The 25,856-nt window shown below is 33.0% G+C and overlaps 1 protein-coding gene across 2 annotated transcripts in view; it reads left to right on the top strand.

Annotated features, from left to right (window-relative positions):
• Nucleotides 1–25,856, top strand: part of Pde11 (Phosphodiesterase 11) — a 455,350-nt gene that overhangs the window by 5,534 nt on the left and 423,960 nt on the right. For both annotated transcript variants that reach the window (XM_085953413.1, XM_085953414.1), the window contains exon 2: nucleotides 10,788–10,865. The gene's annotated coding sequence lies outside the window, so the exon portion shown is untranslated. The remainder of the gene's footprint in view (nucleotides 1–10,787; nucleotides 10,866–25,856) is intronic.

Here is a 25,856-nt window from a genome sequence, read left to right as displayed (position 1 = left end):
ACCTACCTTATTTCTCAATAAGAGAATACTACCTTTCCTTATATTAACAATAGTATAAGTGCCCAAACTTTTTAGAGTCACGATCCCCATATATAATACTTACCCATGTAACCTTAGACTGGTCACAACATTTCAATAAAAATATTTTTTAATGTCACGAAGAAAACACATTATAAATATTATACAATAAACTTTTACGCATAGATTATCAATCATTCAAAGTATTTAACTCATTTAGAAGTAGCACACCTCCCTCCCCCCACTTAAGGGTAGTATTAAACCAATGAATTCATTTTTTGCTCAGATGCATTGATAACAGAAAGTGTGTCAGTTTATCATGAATATGAATATCACTTTAGTAGTTATTACTATTGACATCGTCTAATACATAATATCAGGGGCGTAATAAGGTGATTTAGTGCCGGGACAGTAACAAAAGATCACCCCTTAAGGTTTAAGTAATACAAACCTATTCACACACGTACAATAGGTAGATATTATTTATACACGTTTAGTTAAATGGTGTTCGGTTAAATTATATGGATGGAAAAGTGTATGGTCCCCTAAAACTGAAAAAAGCATTCTCGATTTTTTTTGTTGATATTAAAACCATTTCATATATTTACTTGCTTGATGATAATGGAAAAAACAGTGAATTTTTATTATAAAATAAAAATTAACATTCAATAATTTATTAAAAACATTATCACAAAACGGCTCGTTCTTCCATTATAATTTGATCATTTCAGAAGTAAATTTCCCTCTTTCGGGTTCTACGGTTCTACTCATAAAATTTATATACGTATATGGGAACACTGCACTTATGTTTGGTGAGATATTTAGGATCTATAAGGTAGCGTAGAGTGAGCGGAATCCTCAGAATGGAGGGGGCATGCTATTATTACCTTCGCGCCAATATTAAACCCCCTCTACTCTTGATAGGTATATTATTATGATAAATATTGAATTATTTCGCGGCTCATCGGAAGAACGTTTACGACTACCTAGTGGGCAGTTCCATATAGTTTTAAAAGCTTTTTCCTAATGCGTGCAACGGCACTTTTGTTATAAATCGACGTATCTTTAATATTTCCTAAAGTTAAAAATTTACATACCTACACTGGTTTACCATGTTTTTTCTGAAAAACGTTTCGTTAATCAATGGTTTTGAATACTAATTTATAACTTTCTTAACGTACCTACCACATTAGCGTGAGATTTGATAGTTTTGACAGAAAACTATACATAGTCGGAGGGGTGTCGAGCGAGAAAGCGATGTACCTAACATAATTGTTGGTGTAACTAAATTTCATGTTAACTGCCGTAATAGTAATCACATTATTGCACTGTATTATTGATGTGCACTAGAAGATATCGCATGTACTATGCATATTGAAAGTTAAACGGCTCGACATACGAACTTTTGTGCCCCAACATAGGCGACGCCCGAAGCGGCTGCCCCGCTCGTTAACCCCTCCCTACGTCACTGCATAATTTAATCTTGTATTATACTATATTGTTTTATGTTTGCGATAATGTACCTAACGTAAGTAGATGTTTATACTTAACTTAAATGAAAAAATATTACTACTTACATACAAAAGTACCCACCTATCTACAAACAAGTTGCCCTACTTAGTGTATCTACTACCTAGATAGCTGCAATGTATATAACAATGTCCATTGTTGATACTACAATATTATTTGTATCACTGTTTTTACAACACATCACTCTAGAATAGATATTAATAATCTTTTAAGTAGGTATCTACTTTGTAGCAAATATTTTAGATACAACTGCCGCCATGATAATGTCGCAGGCACGTTATCTAATATCGAAACACGATATGTGGATACTTGGCACGACATTTTGTATTTTGGATAGTTACAAATGATATACTTATTTCAAAATTACATTAAAACTATTATATAGGTTGACCACTAGGTAAAGAAAAATCGAATGATAGAGTGTCAATTTATTATTGGGTGAAGTTGTAAAGCTATTCTGCAGCACCTACTGACTGGTGTGTAGGTACTGTGTAATAATGAATAAATACATATTATATATTTTTATTAAAGTAACTAAAGCAATCTCACATTATAATGGGTAGAAAATTTTGAGCTTTTTGGACACGTAATAGGTGGTGAAAAATACCGTCACCTACGACTTAGTATACATGGCAAAATTCCAGGAAAAAGAGGTAGTGTAGGTCGTGTAGGATATAGTATTACCACTTAACTACACTATTTCGTCAATCCAGCGGCATCTAGGTTTATCTTTCGAAATTTTTTCCACCTTTGCAAACAATAAGTTTATATACATCCTATTTATATTGTAATAAAACATCAGAAAATAAATAAATTTGTAGATTCATTTACGAAGTAATATGTATTAGGTAATTGTATTAAGTTTTTAGGTTGTCACCGTGTCTTCTTCATCCTTCGAGACAATAAGGGGGAAAAACTGTGAAAGTCTTAAACAATAGGTACCTATATTGTAAGATGTATAAATTGTTGTTTACAGAGTCTAAGAATAGATATATGGTGACATCTATGTAATTTCAATATAATCTATACATTATTTTGATTATTTAACCGTTTAAAATGGATGACATTTATTTTGGTAGCGTATTGTTGTCGTAGTCTATTATATTTACAAAATATATATTAACCAAAATGCAAACGGCTCGGCAATAGTTTGAAAAGATGTATTTTCTTAAAGTTGCTAATTTCAAGTTTACGCCTAGTCCAGACCAAAGTAGTTACATATCCGTAAACAAATGAACATTGTAGGTATAATAACTGTTTGTGAACAGACTACATTTTCTTTGATAGTCGTGTAGACATAGACGTGTTTAGTTTCAAGCAAACGATTGTGGACAAGATCGTGACTAGGCATCAGGTTATCAACACACCTGTATACGGCCTTCCCTAAGTACCTAAGTTTGGTAATATTATGACTGGCCAACAGTGATTGTAAATTGATGCCAATTTTCTTTCTTTAGTCTAGACTCGAGACAAAACAACATATCGAATTGCACTTATGATTATTTATTATTTTTATCTCTTCGGGTTTCAAGATTACATTGTAGACAGACTACTCAAAATAATATTAACACGGTATGTACATTGCGTTACTTCACTTAGGTTACAGATTCTTGCAGTTATACTTGAATCACAAAGGCTTATAATTTAATAACTATGCCCCGTTTCAGACGGGACACCGGTGTCGCGCTTCTATATAATAAGGAGGCCTTTGTATTCGAATAAAAGGGCTTTTGTATTATGTTTATGAACGCCCCAGAGCTAAAGAGTCAACGCGTGTCCGGTACACTTTTCCGTCGGCCGCTACATTCTCAAGCCGCCGATACACTTGTTTTTATTACCGCTGCCCAGTTTTATGTTCTAATTTATAACGCGAAATTATGCGATGACTCTTAAAGTGAGACCACACCGGCAACAAGTCGCGCTACAACTCGTTAAATTTTACGATAATTATCATAATTGCTTAAGAAATTTTACGATAATTATCATGCTTATCGTAAAATTTAACGAGTTGTCGCGCGACTTGTTTTCGGTGTGGCCCCACTTTTAGCTCTGGGGCGTTCATAAACATAATAAAAAGGCCCCTTTATTCGAATACAAAGGCCACCTCCTGATCCGTCCTGTTGGGCAGAATGTCGATGTTATGTAAATCTAACTAATGCTTACTTAAAATATAATTTAAAAAGATTGCCGGGTTAATGTAAAATACGCAAGTCGAAAAATAATTTAAAAAAATCACTGATTATATTTTTTTACGCGGCTGTAATTTTGTTCGCCATGTTGAAAACTAGTCATATTGGCCAACAAGAAGCCATTTGAAAATGCAGCAGCCCCTAAAAACATATCGTCGGTGTTTTGTAAAAAGGGCGAATTAACCAAAATGCTATTTGACAGGAGGAGGATTTTTAACTTTTGACATTTATTTATTACCTGTGGATGATTATAAATGTCGTAACAAGTTTATAGTAAGGCTTGAAAGAATACTGTCTTTATAATAGGCCAGCGCTCGAAATGGAAAATTTTACGAACAGGAGCGCTCGACAGTTTTCTGAAGAATAATACATAGTTATCAAATTAGAAAATATCTATATTAGAAGACATAGTTATCAAATTTTATGTGTATTTCATAAACATAAGTGTGTTAGATTTTTTATTATATGGCCTTTCTAGCTCAGGTCAAATTATTTTTTCCACGAGACGGAGCGATAATTTTACCGATTTCACGAACAGGAACGGCGCTCCGGTGCGTTCCGGTCCATTTCGAGCCCTGTAATAGGCTTTATAATATAATATTTTAAAAGGCCTAATAGGTATGTCACATTCGCTTTTTATCCGTAACAGTAAGTGGATATTCGCCCTTACGATTATCGTTTTCAGTACTTTACGTTTTTACAAAATAAAACTAGTGAGGTACATAGTGTTTTTTCATTAAAATCTCGATTTCGTTAAAGTGGTTGATTCACCCTTTTTACAAAACACCGACGATACCTATAATTTATATTCATTTGCAAAATGAATATGATTCAAATTTTATGTCGACGATAGATATGATATGTGTTTGTCAAATTCGGTGCTCTCCTCAAAAAGTGCAGATTTCCCCCCTTAGTTTTGCATTTTTTTAAAGTTACATTGTTGTCATTGGACTTCATGGCCTGATTTAGTGTTAAAAAGAATAATATTCTCATATTACATTATTATAGCGTGTAGGTACATCGTACATCGTAGGTAAGTACACATAATTTACCAAGTAGGTACCTACGTATCATACGTATTCGTATGTACATATCGTGTGAACTATGACGAACGTGTGCATTATTAGTACCATAAATTACTATTGACAATATAAGATACGTATTTGTTTTGTTTTCTGGAATCCATAGTTGACAAGAAACCACATTGTAAAGAAGATAAATTGATCAGCGAAGTCGCAGTGCCAAAGAAAATTACACTATTTATTATCTTGTATCACGTAAACGTACAATTATGATGAACTAATAGCATGCTACTCCCTTTGTTCATAAATTTAATTTGGAACGCATTGTTAAAAACTACAAAGCTCTGTGTCACAATGTATGTAATAATTAGACATCAATTCCTTGTTATAGGAAATTGATGCAAATAAACCCCCTTAGTTACCAAATTCAGTTATTTGCTCATATGTCCAATGGAAACCGGTGAAAACATTACATGACTTAGGAACACATGCATGTATTTATTTATAATTGGTGCCTACTACAACTCAATATGGGTCTTGGACACCTCCAGGAGATATCTTCAATCCCATTTGTCTATTGCAAGGTTTTTCTAATGCCTGGTATTGTGACCGCACGAAAGCTTGATTCGATATATATATTTAAACAAAAAATATTTCAGGTTACTTATAGGCATAAAGCCCATTGACGCAGCGAGTGCGGCGCTCGCGCAAAATTTCTACAAGTGGCGCGTAAATCAACGAAAATACAACGTAATCAAATACGCCAGCGCCCACTGGATTTCACGACGCATTATACGCGCCCGCCGCATGAATCATCGTTTTTTCGCGAATCACCGCTTCTCGGCGATACGAATGAAAGAAAATACAATGGAGTCCATTCATTGAACACGGCTACCAAAATTACGCCGCTCGAGGCCTCGTCGATCGACGGGCGAAAAGCAATTATTTAATAACAGAGAATCATTGTTTAATTTTACTGCGTGTCAAGTTTATCGCTGGTTGAATAATGTCGTCGTAAATATTTATTACAAGCCCCGAAATAATATAATATTTTTATTGCTTTGTTATGAGAGACGCTTTAAAAATAATTGTTTTGTGCTGCTTGGGCCGCTTATTACATAGGTGAAGGGTAATGCGCGGGAAGAGACGTGTGATTATAGTTATGAATAAACACTGCATTCGCCGACTTCGCCCGCTCGACGCGTTCTATGAGCGCTATCGCATATAGGTACATTTATCCGACCATGTCCGATCCTAATAGGATCATATGGGCCTCCACAGAGTAGAGGTTTGTATTAACAGATTTTTTTTTACGAGAAATGGATGTCAGCCACTTGCTCAACCTATTAGGTCCATACCCTGACTCACACACATATTGAAAAACAATATGTGTACTTGCCAGGCCCAGGATTCGAACCTGGGACCCACGGCATGATAGTTCAACGCTTATGCCGCGCGGCCACCGTGGGTGATTTTGATTATATTAAAAGTTATATCTTTTAAATTTAAAACAAAAAAACATTAAAACTATAAATTATTAAAAAATCTTTCTACAGCGTTTGAGTAGGTACATTTACTATTAGAATTATTATTATTTTATATATTCTCTTCTTCTCTCTTGTGAGGGTAATATTTGTTATAATGTAAATCTCATGTTGTGTACGTCTTGAATTTAGATTTTGTTATGTCCACAATGTTTTGTTTTCTGAAATAAACAAAAATAAATAAGTTTTTTTTTTCCATTTGTAAGTTTATTAAGATTAACGTTTTTAGATATGTATTGATTATTTAAACTAAAGATTATTGGTGAAATATGTTGCTTTCTCGTAGTCGTAAGGCATTACTCTAACTTATTTTCACAGTTGTTTGTTACTGTAATACATTTTTGGGTTGTCACCTCGTGTTTTTCCTTCTTTTAAGGGATATTTTTCCGAGTTTAATAAAGTAAGCTATTGAAATTAACAGGAGCCCTAACAATATTAATATGTATACTAGCTGAGCCAGCTGGCTCTCGCCAGTCTGTCTCGCTAGGTCTTGCAGACAGCTTTTCGTCATAGTGACTTGGTGTTGGATTTTAATATAATTGTAAAGTATGTATAGACGGCGCCATAGTTTTCCCTTCGGGAAGGATTTTTATTCACGTCAGACAGTTTGACATTTCGCTGATTTGTTAGTTTTACAATTTGCATGTCGTCACTGCCAATACAAATTTGGAGTCATATGCGTAGTCTATTCTGGAGTCTGGCCTTCACAATATCGTCTGACACCATTTCAGGCTACTATGCCTAGCAGAACAGCTGGCAATCGCCGATTGCTACCACTGAAATTTTAATTTTAATACAATATATGTGTAGGTATGTGCATTTAAATATGATAAATAATTATACATCTCAATTGTGATTATCATAAATAGCGATCCAATATAACGCGAATATTAATCTCTTTCGGGTCCCATTTACATAAATAGAAAAAGGTTAGCAGCATAAAAAATATATTTAAACAATATTTTGTTTCATTGTATATAAAAAATAAATGCTTGCAGCCATAGAATAATATTTTAAAATCATATTTTGACTTAAAAATTAACCTTAAACAATATAGTTTCCCGGTGCTGGACATTCATATCTTGACAAATGTTGATAAATAATAAAGCAATACATATTATATCTGAGTCTATTCTAGACCAATTCTGATAAGAATAGGAATTTATAAGACCTAAAGACGTGCAGTCAGCCTTAAGAGGCCTTCATCCGGCAGTGGATTGATACGCGTTGATGACGATAATGACGATATAAATGGAGAGGTATATAAAATCACAAATTTAAAAAAAATATAGCAGTTTACATGACCAAGAAGAGTAGAATTATGTTGGTATAACCTTCATCCAGCAGTGGGTTGATGATGATAATGATGATATTTTGAATGGGTAAATATAATATCAGCAATTTTGATAAATATAGCAATTCATATAACCGACAGAAATGCAAACAAATTAAAGAGGCCTTTATCCACCAGTGGATTGATTCAGGCTCATAGGCAATATAAATATATATAATTTAATATCACCGATTTTGATAAATACAGCAATTCAAATGACAGAAAGGAGTAGAATCAGGCTAGGGAGGCCTTTATCCAGCAGTGGATGGGTTCAGGTCGATGATAAGGACGACAGAAATAGGTATAATATCACAAATTCGTTAAACCGATAGTAGTAGAATCAGTTTGCGGAACCCTTCATCCAGCAGTTGATTGATAACTGGTTGTTGATAATGATGATGATGACGATATGAATATGTAGATAAATATAATATCACCGATATTGATAAATCCAGCAATTCAAATGACAGAAAGGCGTAGAATCAGGCTAAGGAGGCCTTTATCCAGCAGTGGCTTAGCTCAGGTCGATGATGATTAGGATGATAAAAATAGGTATAATTTCACAAATTCGTTCAACCGATAGTAGTAGAATCACGTTACAAAACCCTTCATCCAGCAGTGGATTGATGATGATGATGACGATATGAATATGTAGATAAATAACATTAGCATTTTTGATAAATATAGACATTCAAGACTGTCAAGATTACAATCAACGTAGAGAGGCCTTCATCCAGCAGTGGATTTATTGAGGCTCGTGATAATAACGCATTATATTATATAGATAGGTAGATAATATAATATCACTGATTTTGATAAATATCACAATTCATGTGTTAGTAAGGAGTAGAATAAGGCTGAGGAGGCCTTCATCCAGCAGTAGATAGGTCCAGATTGATAATGATAAGGACGATAAAAATATGTAGATATTATACTATATCACACATTTTGATTACTATAACAATTCGTATTAATTTCTTTCATTGTTTGCAATGGCAACTTTGTTAGTTTAATATGACTAACAGCATATCTGTTATGTCCGCATTGGATATAATTAGTATGTTATTTAAATGTGGTAATTAAATATAAATTAAATACTCCGCGGCGAATGAGACTTATTAAATATCCAGAATGATGTATGATTTAATAGCATAATTTTAAATATTTCATAGACAGATGCGTATTATGGCTTGGTTTTTCCAGGGTATAATTGAATTTTAAAAACTAACCAATACCATCTGTAAATTGTAGTCTTATTTAAATATAAACAAATACGTATAACTGACAAAGCTTAGTCTGCAGTATCTATGGTGGATCCACCCTACTTCCACCCATCACCACATCAGGATAGTCTAATTTTTCATACATTTAGATTATTGCGTTGTTACAATAAGTTTTATTTACTGAATGGGGGAAGATCCCATTAGATTGAAAAAATGTAAAAACTATCTCTCGTAGTAAGTCTTTTGATACTCATAATTACCACTCTGAAGGGGTGTGTCCATATTATGCTTTGCTTAGGAGCAAAAATGCTATTTTATTTTAAAATTATTAGGTTTTTAATAATACTACTGAATAAATTCCAACATGCTTAATTTATTATTTAACACATTATCTGGGCGAGGAAATAAAAATGATATTATTTTTATCACGTACAAAAATGGAAAAGTAGTAGCTACTTACTTATGGTACCTACCTAATTATGGTGTAAAATAGTAAAAATTTACTATTAGACTCGTGTCAAGCGTATCAGGCACCATTGGCGAAGGGTGCAAGACTAGTCAATGCGATGCCCAAATAGGTACATGCTATGTATTTTGTATTCGACATTTTATTTTTCTGTATAAAATTGTATTTATGTTTATTTTATTATTATTATTATTATACATTCTCTTCTTCTCTCTTGTGACGGTAATATTTGTTATAATGTAAATCTCATGTTTTGTACGCCTTGAATTTAGATTTGTTATGTCCACAATACTTTGTTTTCTTAAATAAATAAATAAATAATATGGTTTATATAAAATTTTAGTGCCATTGCTATCGTCGCTAGCGTTAATGGTTTTCGGATGTACCCTTATACTCCTCATATTGATCACGTTATACTTACATACCAATACAGAATTTCTTCCATATCATTCTTTATCTTATGCGATCTTCTTGATTAAAAAAAGAATGTTATATAACTTTTCTTTTAACGAAACTAAATAAATTGTATTAACTGAAAAAACTTGGAATTTTTTCATTACAGCATTCCTATGTCTGTCTTGTTGTTCATGTTAGTTAGTAGCGTTTTTGTTGTAGCACGAAAATCAGTCGACAGAACATTGTGAGATTCTTAGAATTTTCCTTAGCGTGTATTTGTATATAAGCCTGTTTTTGATTATACGTCATACGTGCTTATCACAAGATCAACCTTTGACACCATATTTAATAGACACTAGATTGCTTTATTGTCTATGGCGCCATGTTTTTAAAGAAAAATTATTTGTGTCTTACTTACCTTTTCCTATCAAAATTCTAAACACGAATGGATACCTGATCTATTTTTTTTAATTAACAGATAAGCATAGTTATGAACTTTGTCTATCAGAATTTCTGCATTCCGAAAAAATATATACTTATTCTTATTTAGTACTTATTCTTGGTGAAAATACATTGTATTAATTAAAATAAACACGTACTTTGTAAAATTAAACTACCGACTTAGGGTACTTAATAGAATGTGTATGGAATATAATATCTAACTAGTTCTTATTCCACTTAGTTTAATAAACAATCAGGACCGGTTTCGTCGGATTCAATTGGACATCGTCAATTGATACAAAATATACGATAGGTATTGGAGATATTTATACTACGTTATCAAATATTAATACTATAATATTTTTAAATATTCTGTAAACGAGGTCTGATACTTGAATAATACCATACATACCTACATCATTCATATGCCAAAAAATAAACGTGTTTATTATTGGGGTATGTATAGGTCAGGCAAAAACATTGTAGTTTTTAATACAAGGTAAATAAACTCAACTAGGTACCTATCTAATTGCATACTTTTTCTATAATATTATATTCCTTCGTGTGTTGTAGGTACTTGTAACCATTTTTATATCTTCTCATTGTCTATGATTTATTTTTCCAGGAGTAACAGCCGGCAAGCTGGCCTCGTCAGCAGGTAACCCGGCCCAACCCGTCCTGTGGCGAGTGCGCAGGAAACCGGGTAAGTCACCAGTTTTAATAACTAAACACGTCCTTCGACCGCGTTATGCATTTACGGGTTAATACTGGGTTTTGCAGTCCCAGAATCGCCGTATCTTCTATCACGGGACTAATTATTTTCGCGAGAGAAAAGGGGAGAAATCTATGTTTTAAAAATTTATAAAATGAGTAGAATGTGTCAACTTCGCCACGATGTGTACCTATACAGTATACACCAAAGAGGTTGTATACCTATGAATTTATGTAAATGCGATAAGATATGACCCGACGCCTCTGAAATAGTAAATTTTACACGAAACTAGAGGATCACATAGAGTGGTCAAAAACTCATTTTCTTTTTGCTCTCATTAAAAATAGTGATTTTAGTCATTTCTTTCTTTTATTTTCTTTCGCACATAGAATCTATATACCTACTTAAATATTTTTTGACATAAAAATATGTATTTTTGTCAATACGGGTAAGTTCTATCAATATCATGAAAATAAAAAGAATTCAAAAAATCTTCTTCAATTATTTATTTTTAATCAAAATTCTGTAAGTATTCTGTACGACAACATCTTCTTGACTACGCTTCTAGGCGCTGCTGTCTACTAAATGGGAGGAGCTTGTTAGTTTATAATGGAATTGCGGGTAAAAATGGGCGGAGCATGTTAGTTCACAGTTTTAACACGTAGCCAAAAAGATTATAAGTAGTATATTTTGATTTTGACAGCTTCGAAATAGGACCACTGTGCTTTGACGGTAGAAGTTGTACAATGGGCTGTATGAACGTATTTATATAAATGGCTGTGGCTACTGGTTATTTACTATGTTTGTCATATTCTTATATAGCTGCATCCTAAGAGATGTGAATAAAAATAATTATGGTGTGTTATATTGATAATAAAATCAAAACATACGAGTACCTATATAATCCAGCTTTCTGCTTATCGATGGGTTCACCTATTTCTTACGAACGCTCTTCACTTCGAGGTAATAAGGAAATATCATAAACCTATAATATGTACTTATTGATATAATATTATATCTAACGTTTGAGGCCACCATAAAAGAAGGTTTTATTGAGTTCTCGAAGTATTTCTTGTATTGTACTGTACATGTAAAATACTGTTTAAAGCGAGGATTTACTGCTGAAATTCAATAAACATGGGATTTATTGCCACTAAAGTAGTTTTGATGTTTCCATTCGTGGAGTTTCATGGCTAACTTTTCCATAAAAATATTTATGTCCACATAGGTAAAATTTTATCAATATTGAGCTAAATAATACGTTTGATATTTTCTTATCACCATATTTTGAATTCTGTTATCATACTATAATATTGTGTGAAGGAAAAAATATTATGGTATATTCGTAGACCATTTAAATAATGGAATATCTATAAGTTATTTTAAAAATATGCTTTTTTATGACGGTGAAGTTACTCTGTCCAAGGTTTTTCAAATATGTATGCATTTTGGTTTTTAATAAAATTGTACACCCACAATGGCCGCGCGGCTTAAGGGGGATCCATATGCCAACAGAGAACCTAGCGGAAAAATATGAAGCTTGCTATTTAAGATTTTTTTTTGATAATTTATAACTTTAACTGTATTAATTAAAAAATGTATATCTGAAAACATTAAAAAGATTTTTTTTTCAAATCAAAGAAAATATAAGTTACGTTATTATTAGGTACATTATTTTTACGGTCGTATTTATTATTAAAATTTAGTTTATTAAGTTTTCTATTTTTTCTCGTATAGATTTTTGACTAATTGATCGTTTTAATATTTTTATGTATATTTATTTTAGAAAACATCGATGTTAGAGAAAAAATAGAAAACTTAATAAACTAAATTTTAATAATTAATATGACCATAAAAATAGTGTAATAATAACGTAGCTTATAACATAAATATGTAACAAATTCACATTTTTTTTACAATTGTAAGTTTACCTTTGACTTAAAAAATCTTTTTAATGTTTTCAGATACATATTTATTAATACAGTTGAAATTGTAAATTATCAAAAAAAAAATCTCAAATTGCAAGCTTCGTATTTTTCCGCTAGGTTCTCTGTTGGCATAAGGATCCCCCTTAAGCCTATAGTGTCGTGGGTTCCGGACTGGAATCCTGGATCTGGCAAGTACACAATAGTCATATTATTTTCCAATTTGTGTATGAGTCAGAGTATGGACCTAATAGGTTGAGCAAGCGGCTTTCATCAATTTCTTGTAAAAAAAGAATCTGGTAATACAAACCTCCACTCTATGTAGGGCCAATTTGATCTTATTAGGATTAGACATGGTCAAAAAAAATATTTTACTAAAAAATATTCGCAAGAAAATGGACGTTACAAAAAAAAAATAGGAACAATCCTGACACCATTTATAAATCAAATTTAAATTACTCATATGGTAGCCACCTGGAATTAGAAACACTCTCATATCGTATGTTTCAGACATGTACCTACTGAAGAAATTTATTTAGATCGATAGTTCATTACCTAGTCACTCAGTTTATGAATGTTTCTTATTTTTTTTTCTAATATATATTATGCCTTGGAGCAGAGACGTGCCAAGGGTAGTTGCCGCCTAGGTGGGAATCTAAAATTGCCGCTCCCTCAAAGGCCTCAAATAAAAAAAAATAGCGGAAATATGACCGAATTCAAAGAAAAGTTGAAACAGTTATTGTAACATATTTTACCTATTCAATAATATAACATTCTAAATTTGTAATCATTCATGATAATGTTTATTTTATGTAATTAAAATATTTTTTTTTTATACTTATAGAATTATTAATAACCGTGTCATTGCTTTTTCGTACAAGGTGGTTGTTAGTAATTTTGAACAATCACAAACACCCAGGCTTTGAGAAAAATACATTAAGGTTTTTGTCATGACCGGGAATCGAACCCAGAATTATCTGGTGGAAGGCCAGCGCCTTACCCACTGCACCACAAGAACCGCCGTAATTAAAATATTAAATAGTATCTTTATTTTTTCGGACATTTTCTGCCCACTACACCCTGCCGCCCGGGTGTTTTGCACCCGTAAAACCTCCACTTGGCGCATCGTTGCTTCGGAGGTTATGTATTCAAGTAATACCTGAAGAGAAGCGCACAAAAATAATGTGTTGTTTTTTCATTAAGAAAATTATTAATACAAGTTTAGGTTGTAATAAATATCCCTCTTATTATCTGCGGTTGGGTGTGCCACAATACGTTATTAGGAATAGTTATATATTGTTTTATTATGTATAGGATAATAAACGTAAATAGTTGATGTACATTTTTTACTGCATCGGGATTGAAAATAAAGTGTATCGTTAATTTTTAGTGCAGCTATAAAATGCACGAGTCGTTTTCCTATTGTGCCCGTTTACCTTTCAGCGGCTGGCTTGTTTTTTTTTTTACATCATTGTTGCAATTTAACTCCTAATCATTTTGAATCTTTTTTTATCGCATGAAAATTGATATCTCAGTTTTATATTTCATAAAATCTTATAAAACCATCTCTAAGTGATACATAGTGATTAAGGATGGCAATCCCGGTTGATTTCTCGATACCGAAATCCCGAAATTTAAAATATGTATTGTAATCCTGGATTTTGGGATATATTTATTTTTAAAACTAATTACAAGATAAAAAAAACTTTTTATATAAGTACAACGTTTTAAAATTTTCTGTTGAATTATTATGCTCAATATGCTCAAACTTGTACTTGATATGAAGTAAATAAAAAAACAAACAAACAAATATAGAATACTGAAATGTCATTTTGATTTCCATAGTAACGCACGTATATATTAATGATTTAGTTGCTAGGACCCCCCCTTAGTAACCAATAATAGTCTTCTACTTTTTACGGATTTTTCTGAAATAACTTTCCATACAAAACAGAATTAACTGAAAATGAATTCAATTCTGTTTAAAGACGGCTAAAAGTATTAAAAGAATGCATTGGCATCGTGTTCTGATATATTCTAAAAGTTTCAAATGTCTAGCTAGTCGGGAAGTTAGTTAAACATCGATTGCAAGATTTGTACTGGACAAACAACCACCGGACAAATAAGAATACGAGCTAATAAAAACGTTGTAATAATAACGTATTTTTGCGAAGTAAAGATATAATATACCTACCTTCAAAAAAGTGGTGGTATCTAAAAAATAATATAAGTATAATTTATGGAAGTTGTAACATAAGTTTTATGTTATCATCGACACTATAATAATATATAATCGGGTCTAGGACGATTCGGCGCCGGGATAACTGGGCGCGACGCAATCGAATGAAATTCGAAAATAAATAAATGTTCGTGAATTATATGTACTTACTTTTAAAATATATATTTAATATTGTTTTTTTTAATTTAAATTATTATATTATTATTTTTAATACATGGTGAAAATTTAAATATGTACACGTAAATAATGATTTAATTGTGCATATATTGCAACGAGTAGATGGTTCTTTTATTTTTATATAAAGCTTCAGGCATGATAATTTTCAAACCGCAATAAAAACATTATGTTAAGACCAAAATGAATTAAGTGATAGATAGAAACTGATAAAAATTCCTCGTCTACTTTTCGTTTAAAATCGTAACGAACATCTATTTACATTTACATTCGACAGTGCGGCGCCCAATTGTCCTGGTGCCCAGTTGTCCGTTGTCCCATTCCCAAATAATCCAATGTGATATTGGACGTCTCCAGGAAACGTCAGCGCTCTTAAATAAAAGCAAGAATTGTAATTTTGTCCGGGATTGCAACCCCTAGATGGCCTAAAATCTAAACAATATGCTTGTGTTATTGCGTTGATAAGAAATACATGGGATCCTTACACGTGGATCAAAATGGTACATTTTTGTAGAAATTGATAATATTAAACAATATACTCAAGTAATAATATGTATGAATTAAGTGCAACTTATGTTCGCTCAATGATACCAACCGAATAAATAAGTATTATGTTAAGTCAAAAACTATGGGAAAACATACTTGAGAGGCTGGGAATACATCGGTTCCAAGTGCACGAAAGACCAAACCTCGTGTTTTGTGCACAAAAAGAAATGAAAGTCTAATAAATTGGTTCCAATAATGTAGCTATACGCTGTTTAAGATTCATGGATATTATCTGAGTATTTTTTGCGATAGATATACCTAATTTAATAAAATATTGCGATTTATAATTGAATAAAAAAATATAAATGAAGTCGTCTTCTCAAAATCCCTTTTAGTAGTGAGTGTCCTAAGAGCAAAGTTAATATTGAGTTTTAGGGTCGCAAACATAATTCATTCCTTCTGATCTATCACAATCATATAGTAGAAGATTCGAAAAAACCTCGGATATAGGTATACCTAACAGAAAATATTTTTTTCTGATGTGTTTTCAAATCATGTATTAATAATAATATATATATATATATATAATCAACTCTTCCCGTTGTTTGTTGATCGTGTAAGAAGTTAGAGGAGGTGTTGATCCACCTTTATAGCCATTTATCTTCGTTGAAATAGAATACGTCTGCGCGAATTGACAACATCGCTTCAATAGTTTCCTAGGTTGCCAGTTTGCCACTAATTCCAGTCGATGTACTCGCCATAAAAATATGCTCAAATTGTTCTAGAAACGGCCATTTTTCTAACAAAGATTGCCATTTTGTTGCTCTATTTATATCCTCAAAGCTGAACTAATGTTGGTCCAGAAGTTAATATATATTATGTATTTGGTAAGAAGGTTGGCATTTTGTGGCTTTATTTATATTCTCACAAAACCAAACTAAAGATGATCCAGAAATGAATATATTTATTATGTATCTGGTATGAAGGTTGACATTTCGTGGCTCTATTTATATTCTCACAAAACCAAACTAAAGATGATCCAGAATGGAATGTGTGTGTAGTAGGTAGACAACAACAAAATAAATTGGTAACTAGACACTTTTATTGCGACGACCGAAAGAATGCAGTAACAATAATATGAACTTTGCTAATCAGAAATTGATGGTACCTACCTAATTGTGAGTAGTGGAAGGCGATTTGAAAAAAATACATGCGTGACTAGTTCTTATCTCGTATCTTTAGTTGATATTGCAATAAATGCCAATGTGTTAATTTGTAGGTGTGTATCTCATGAAACAATATGCGCAAATTTTGATCCACCATAAATAGTGCACACTAAATTCTGTTAAACAAATTATTTTCAAAGTGAATAGGGTAGATTGGTATGGGTGGACAGTAGCGAAGGGTGGAGGTAGGATGTTAATATCCGCCATAAATAGCGCATATTATTTTTTCTTAAACAAATTGTTAGTTGAAGTGTAGCGATGGTTGGAGGAAGGCTGTTATAATCCACCATAAATAGTGCACACCAGTAGCGATGGGTGGAGGTAGGCTGTCAAATCCACCACAAACAGTGCACACTAAAGTCTGTTAAACTCATTGTTCTAAATATAAATAGAGTCGACTGATATGTGTTGACACCAGTAGCGAGGAGTGGAAGTAGGCTGTTAATATCCACCATAAATAGCGCACATAAAGTTTTGTTAAACCAATTGTTCTAAATATGAATACGGTAGACTGCTATGAGTTGACACCATTAGCGAAGGTTGGAGGTAGGCTGCTTATATCCGCCATAAATAGCGCACATTAATTTTTCCTAAACTAATTGTTAGTTGTAGTGTAGCGAAGGTTGAAGGTAGGCTGTTAAAATCCACCATAAATAGTGCACACCAATAGCGATGGGTGAAGGTAGGCTGTCAAATTCCACCATAAATAGGACATTATTTTTTGTAAAACTAATAACTATTCTAAATATGAATACGGTAGACTAATATGGGTTGACACCATTAGCGAAGGGTGGAGGTAGGCTGTTAATATCCGCCATAAATAGCGCACATTAATTTTTCCTAAACTAATTGTTAGTTGTAGTGTAGCGAAGGTTGGATGTAGGCTGTTAAAATCCACCATAAATAGTGCACACCAATAGCGATGGGTGAAGGTAGGCTGTCAAATTCCACCATAAATAGGACATATTAATTTTTGTTAAACTAATAACTATTCTAAATATGAATACGGTAGACAAATATGGGTTGACACCATTAGCGAAGGGTGGAGGTAGGCTGTTAAAATCTACCATAAATAGTGCACACTAAATTTTGTTAAACAAATAACCGTTCTAAATATGAATACCGTAGACTGATATAGGTTGACACCATTAGCGAAAGGTGGAGGTAGGCTGTTAATATTCGTCAAAAATAGCGCACATTAATTTTTCCTAAACTATTTTATAGTTGTAGTGTAGCGAAGGTTAGATGTAGGCTGTTAAAATCCATCATAAATAGTGCACACCAATAGCGATGGCTGAAGGTAGGCTGTCAAAATCAATCATAAGAAGGACATTCATTTTTGTTAAACTAATAACTATTCTAAATATGAATACGGTAGACTAATATGGGTTGACACCATAAGCGAAGGGTAGAGGTAAGCTTTTAATATCCGCCATAAATAGCGCACATTAATTTTTCCTTAACTAATTGTTAGTTGTAGTGTAGCAAAGGTTGGATGTAGGCTGTTAAAATCCACCATAAATAGTGCACACCAATAGCGATGGGTGAAGGTAGGCTGTCAAATTCCACCATAATTAGGACATTAATTTTTGTTAAACTAATAACTATTCTAAATATGAATACCGTAGACTGATATGGGTTAACACCATTAGCGAAGGGTGGAGGTAGGTTGTTTATATCCGCCATAAATAACGCACATTATTTTTCCTTAACTAATTGTTAGTTGTAGTGTAGCGAAGGTTGGATATAGGCTGTTGAAATCCACCATAAATAGTGCACACCAAAAGCGATGGGTGAAGGTAGGCTGTCAAAATTCCACCATAAATAGGACATTAATTTTTGTTAAACTAATAACTATTCTAAAGATGAATACGGTAGACTAATATGGGTTGACACCATTAGCGAAGGGTGGAGGTAGGCTGTTAATATCCTCCATAAATAGCGCACATTGATTTTTCCTAAACTAATTGTTTGTTGTAGTGAAGCGATGGGTGAAGGTAGGCTGTCAAATTCCACCATAAATAGGACATTAATTTTTGTTAAACTAATAACTATTCTAAATATGAATACGGTAGACTAATATGGGTTGACACCATTAGCGAAGGGTGGAGGTAGGCTGTTAAAATCCACCATAAATAGTGCACACTAAATTTTGTTAAACAAATAACCGTTCTAAATATGAATACCGTAGACTGATATAGGTTGACACCATTAGCGAAGGGTGGAGGTAGGCTGTTAATATTCGTCATAAATAGCGCACATTAATTTTTCCTAAACTATTTTATAGTTGTAGTGTAGCGAAGGTTAGATGTAGGCTGTTAAAATCCATCATAAATAGTGCACACCAATAGAGATGGGTGAAGGTAGGCTGTCAAAATCAATCATAAAGAGGACATTAATTTTTGTTAAACTAATAACTATTCTAAATATGAATACAGTAGACTAATATGGGTTGAAACCATTAGCGAAGGGTGGAGGTAGGCTATTAATATCATATTAATTTTTGTTAAACTAATGACTATTCTAAATATGAATACCGTAGACTGATATGGGTTGACACCATTACCGAGGGTGGAGGTAGGCTGGTTATATCCGCCATAAATAGCGCACATTAATTTTTCCTAAACTAATTGTTATTTGTAGTGTAGCGAAGGTTGGATAAAGGCTATTAAAATCCACCATAAATAGTGCACACCAATAGCGATGGGTGAAGGTAGGCTGTCAAATTCCACCATAATTAGGACATATTAATTTTTGTTAAACTAATAACTATTCTAAATATGAATACGGTAGACTAATATGGGTTGACACCATTAGCGAAGGGTTGAAGTAGGCCGTTAATATCCACCATAAATAGCGCACATTATTTTTTCCTAAACTAATTGTTAGTTGTAGTGTAGCGAAGGTTGGATGTAGGCTGTTAAAATCCACCATAAATAGTGCACACCAATAGCGATGGGTTAAGGTAGGCTGTCAAATTCCACTATAAATAGGAAATATTATTTTTGTTAAACTAATAACTATTCTAAATATGAACACGGTAGACTAATATGGGTTGACACTAATAGCGAAGGGTGGAGGTAGGCTGGTTATATCCGCCATAAATAGCGCACATTTATTTTTCCTCAACTAATTGTTAGTTGTAGTGTAGCGAAGGTTGGATAAAGGCTATTAAAATCCACCATAAATAGTGCACACCAATAGCGATGGGTGAAGGTAGGCTGTCAAATTCCACCATAATTAGGACATATTAATTTTTGTTAAACTAATAACTATTCTAAATATGAATACCGTAGACTGATATGGGTTAACACCATTAGCGAAGGGTGGAGGTAGGTTGTTTATATCCGCCATAAATAACGCACATTATTTTTCCTTAACTAATTGTTAGTTGTAGTGTAGCGAAGGTTGGATATAGGCTGTTGAAATCCACCATAAATAGTGCACACCAAAAGCGATGGGTGAAGGTAGGCTGTCAAAATTCCACCATAAATAGGACATTAATTTTTGTTAAACTAATAACTATTCTAAAGATGAATACGGTAGACTAATATGGGTTGACACCATTAGCGAAGGGTGGAGGTAGGCTGTTTATATCCTCCATAAATAGCGCACATTGATTTTTCCTAAACTAATTGTTTGTTGTAGTGAAGCGATGGGTGAAGGTAGGCTGTCAAATTCCACCATAAATAGGACATTAATTTTTGTTAAACTAATAACTATTTTAAATATGAATACGGTAGACTAATATGGGTTGACACCATTAGCGAAGGGTGGAGGTAGGCTGTTAAAATCCACCATAAATAGTGCACACTAAATTTTGTTAAACAAATAACCGTTCTAAATATGAATACCGTAGACTGATATAGGTTGACACCATTAGCGAAGGGTGGAGGTAGGCTGTTAATATTCGTCATAAATAGCGCACATTAATTTTTCCTAAACTATTTTATAGTTGTAGTGTAGCGAAGGTTAGATGTAGGCTGTTAAAATCCATCATAAATAGTGCACACCAATAGAGATGGGTGAAGGTAGGCTGTCAAAATCAATCATAAAGAGGACATTAATTTTTGTTAAACTAATAACTATTCTAAATATGAATACAGTAGACTAATATGGGTTGAAACCATTAGCGAAGGGTGGAGGTAGGCTATTAATATCATATTAATTTTTGTTAAACTAATGACTATTCTAAATATGAATACCGTAGACTGATATGGGTTGACACCATTACCGAGGGTGGAGGTAGGCTGGTTATATCCGCCATAAATAGCGCACATTAATTTTTCCTAAACTAATTGTTATTTGTAGTGTAGCGAAGGTTGGATAAAGGCTATTAAAATCCACCATAAATAGTGCACACCAATAGCGATGGGTGAAGGTAGGCTGTCAAATTCCACCATAATTAGGACATATTAATTTTTGTTAAACTAATAACTATTCTAAATATGAATACGGTAGACTAATATGGGTTGACACCATTAGCGAAGGGTTGAAGTAGGCCGTTAATATCCACCATAAATAGCGCACATTATTTTTTCCTAAACTAATTGTTAGTTGTAGTGTAGCGAAGGTTGGATGTAGGCTGTTAAAATCCACCATAAATAGTGCACACCAATAGCGATGGGTGAAGGTAGGCTGGCAAATTCCACCATAAAAAGGACAATAATTTTTGTTAAACTAATAACTATTCTAAATATGAATATGGTAGACTAATATGGGTTGACACCATTAGCGAAGGGTGGAGGTAGTCTGGTTATATCCACCATAAATAGCGCACATTATTTTTCCTAAACTAAGTGTTAGTTGTAGTGTAGCGAAGGTTGGATGAAGGCTGTTAAAATCCACCATAAATAGTGCACACCAATAGCGATGGGTTAAGGTAGGCTGTCAAATTCCACTATAAATAGGAAATATTATTTTTGTTAAACTAATAACTATTCTAAATATGAACACGGTAGACTAATATGGGTTGACACTATTAGCGAAGGGTGGAGGTAGGCTGGTTATATCCGCCATAAATAGCGCACATTTATTTTTCCTCAACTAATTGTTAGTTGTAGTGTAGCGAAGGTTGGATGAAGGCTTTTAAAATCCACCATAAATAGTGCACACCAATAGCTATGGGTTAAGGTAGGCTGTCAAATGCCACTATAAATAGGACATATTATTTTTGTTAAACTAATAACTATTCTAAATATGAACACGGTAGACTAATATGGGTTGACACCATTAGCGAAGGGTGGAGGTAGGCTGGTTATATCCGCCATAAATAGCGCACATTTATTTTTCCTCAACTAATTGTTAGTTGTAGTGTAGCGAAGGTTGGATGAAGGCTTTTAAAATCCACCATAAATAGAGCACACCAATAGCGATGGGTTAAGGTAGGCTGTCAAATTCCACTATAAATAGGACATATTATTTTTGTTAAACTAATAACTATTCTAAATATGAATACGGTAGACTAATATGGGTTGACACCATTAGCGAAGGGTGGAGGTAGGCTGGTTATATCCGCCATAAATAGCGCACATTAATTTTTTCTCAACTAATTGTTAGTTGTAGTGTAGCGAAGGTTGGATGAAGGCTTTTAAAATCCACCATTAATAGTGCACACCAGTAGCGATGGGTGAAGGTAGCCTGTCAAAATCCACCATAAACAGTGCACACTAAATTCTGTTAAACTAATTGTTTTAAATATAAATAGGGTCGACTTATATGGGTTGACACCAGTAGCGAAGAGTGGAGGTAGGCTGTTAATAACCACCATAAATAGCGCACATTAAATTTTGTTAAACCAATAATTGCTCTAAATATGAATACGGTAGAGTGATGTTGGTTGACACCAGTAGCGAAGGGTGAAGGTAGGCTGTTAATATCCACCATAAATAAGGCATATTAATTTTTGTTAAACTAATAACTGTTCTAAATATGAATACGGTATACTGATACGGGTTGACACCATTAGCGAAGAGTGGAGGTAGGCTGTTAAAATCCACTATAAATAGTGCACCCTGAATTTTGTTAAACTAAATATATGTAAATAGTGCACATTAAATTTTGTTAAATAATTGTTCTTAATATAAATAGGGTAGACTGATGTGGCTTGACGCCAGTAGCGGAGGGTGGAGATAGACTTTAAAATCCACCATAAATAGTGCCCGCATTAATTCTGTTAAACTAATAACTGTTATGAATATGAATATGGTCAACGGATATGGGTTGACACCATTAGCGAAGGGTGGAAATAGGCTGTTAATATCCGCCATAAATAGCGCTTATTATTATTTTTTTAAACTTATTGTTAGTTGTAGTGTAGCGAAGGATGGAGGTAGGCTGTTAAAATCCACCATAAATAATGCACACCAGTAGCGATGGGTGGAGGTAGGCTGTCAAAATCCACCATAAACAGTGCACACTAAATTCTGTTAAACTAATTGTTCGAAATATACATAGGGTAGACTTATATGGGTTGACACCAGAAGCGAAGAGTGGAGGTAGGCTGTTAATATCCACCATGAATAGCGCACATTAAATTTTGTTAAACCAATAATTGCTCTAAATATGAATACGGTAGGGTGATGTGGGTTGAAACCAGTAGCGAAGGGTGAAGGTAGGCTGTTAATATCCACCATAAATAGGGCATATTATTTTTTTTAAACTAATAACTGTTCTAAATATGAATTCGGTATACTGATATGGGTTGACACCATTAGCGAAGAGTGGAGGTAGGCTGTTAAAATCCAATATAAATAGTGCACACTAAATTTTGTTAAACTAAATATATGTAAATAGTGCACATTAAATTTTGTTGAATAATATTTCTTCATATAAATAGGGTAGACTGATGTGGCTTGATGCCAGTAGCGGAGGGTGGAGGTAGACTGTTAAAATCCATCATAAATAGTGCACACTAGTATCGATGGGTGTAGGAATGCTACTAATATCCTCCATAAATAATGCACACTAAATTTTGTTAAACTGATTATTCTAAATATAAATAAGGAAGTGGCGCGAACTTGTGCTTGCCCTATGCCCCAATGTTGGGACATGCCAGGGTGGAATAAGAAGAAGAAATAGGGTTGACTGAAGTGGTTTGACACCAGTAGCGAAGGGTGGAGGGCTGTTAAAATCCGCTATAAATAGTGCACACTAAATGTTGTTAACCTAATTGTTCTAAATATAAATTAGGTAGACTGATGATGGTTGATGTCAGTACCGAAGTGTGGAGGTAAGCTATTAACATCCACCATAAATAGTACACACTGAATATTGTTAAACTAATTGTTCTAAATATAAATAGGGTAGGCCTATATGGGTTGACACTAGTGCGAAGAGTGGAGGTAGGTTGTTAAGATTCAACGTAAATAATGCACAGTAAAATTTGTCAGTGAAACTTATCTGTTTTAAAAATTTAACTAAGAATACAATTTGCAGATGGAGGTGGTTAGATTTTAAATTTCAATGAGACCCTACCTAAATGAAACCATAATAGTTTAAGTATGCTATGGGAGATCCGACAAAAATATTGCACACATTTTCAGTCATATTTACTATTTGTTTTCGTAGAATTCAGAATACATATTAGGAACAGATGGTGCTTGTTAGTTCATTTCAATCAGGTTTAATTCATTACACCCTGCCTAAACTAAACCATAATCGATAAAAAAATATTCTTCTATCTATAAAATAGGTAAGTATCTAAAATTATGTATGGTTTAATTTTATATGTCTTATGGATAAACTAATATTTTCTAATAAAACCTACTATGGCTTGGATTAGGTAGGGTTTAATTAAATTTTAAAAACTAACCAACACTGTCTACACGTTGTTTTAGTTCAATGAATACAAATACGTTTGACTGGCAAAGTTTAGTCTTAACTATTTATGTCGGATCTTAACAGTATACTTCCACTCTTCGCCACCGGTGTATTATCAGAATATGTTTAAGTTGTACATATAGTACGTACCTTTCTATAAAGTTTAAAACGTCAATTATATCCAAAATGAATTAAATAAATGCAGTTATCCAGTTATTTAGGGTAGGTATATTTATATAATTAACGTGTTATTTCAATGTGATAATTAAAGGGTAATTAAAAGTTCAGCAGTGATTGTGTTTGGTGTTTTGGTGACCCCGAGTTGTTGGAGCGATTGTCTATCAAAAAGTGGACCCAATCAATTTAAATGTTTGTTAATACAACGAAAATACAAAATGGGTTGGGCGAATGGCTAACAAGTTAAAACCATTCTTCGTAAAAGGTCTGTTAATGAAATCTCTATTCTGTTTAGCCCAATGTGTTGCAGTTTGGAGCAAAAATGTTATTTATTTTAGCTACCTACTGTATTTCGTTTACAAAGTAACACATACATACTTTATAAATATGCGCGTTTCATTTACGTTAGAAAATTATATGCATATTATGATACATAATGTAACTGTTAATTAGAGCTGAAAGTCTGGAAATCACATATTCAATATTTTCCAGGAGAGCAGTTTTAACCAAAAACAAATCAATCAACAAAACAAAAAATCAGTCTAATGTCTACAAATGAAACTTTTCAGATATCTCTGATTATTTTGCTAAATTAGTAAATTGTAAAGGCCATTCGAGGTTAGACTTTTTTTAATTATTTAATTCATAATTGGGAAATTATCTTCAGCTGCTCTAAGTTGTCTTTTGTATAATTTCTATACTAAGACTTGGGCTTTTGAATATGTAATAAAACGATAAAATAATATCAATTAAAATTATATTTTTGTAATAATAATCATCATAGGTATATTTTAAGCCATTACACACAATGCAAATACAAAAATAATAAAAAATAACAAAACACTTGTGTAATATTGTATAAATTTGATTTATTTTGATTTGCACAAATTTTTTGCATTATAAAGTTTAGGTATAGGACATATTATTGTATTGT

The sequence above is a fragment of the Rhyacophila brunnea genome, unplaced genomic scaffold, assembly GCF_057557595.1.
Source record: "Rhyacophila brunnea isolate RB1 unplaced genomic scaffold, BYU_Rbru_1.0 scaffold_3, whole genome shotgun sequence".
In the NCBI taxonomy this organism is placed as follows: domain Eukaryota; kingdom Metazoa; phylum Arthropoda; class Insecta; order Trichoptera; family Rhyacophilidae; genus Rhyacophila; species Rhyacophila brunnea.
This window is presented reverse-complemented; position numbering and strand designations above follow the sequence as displayed.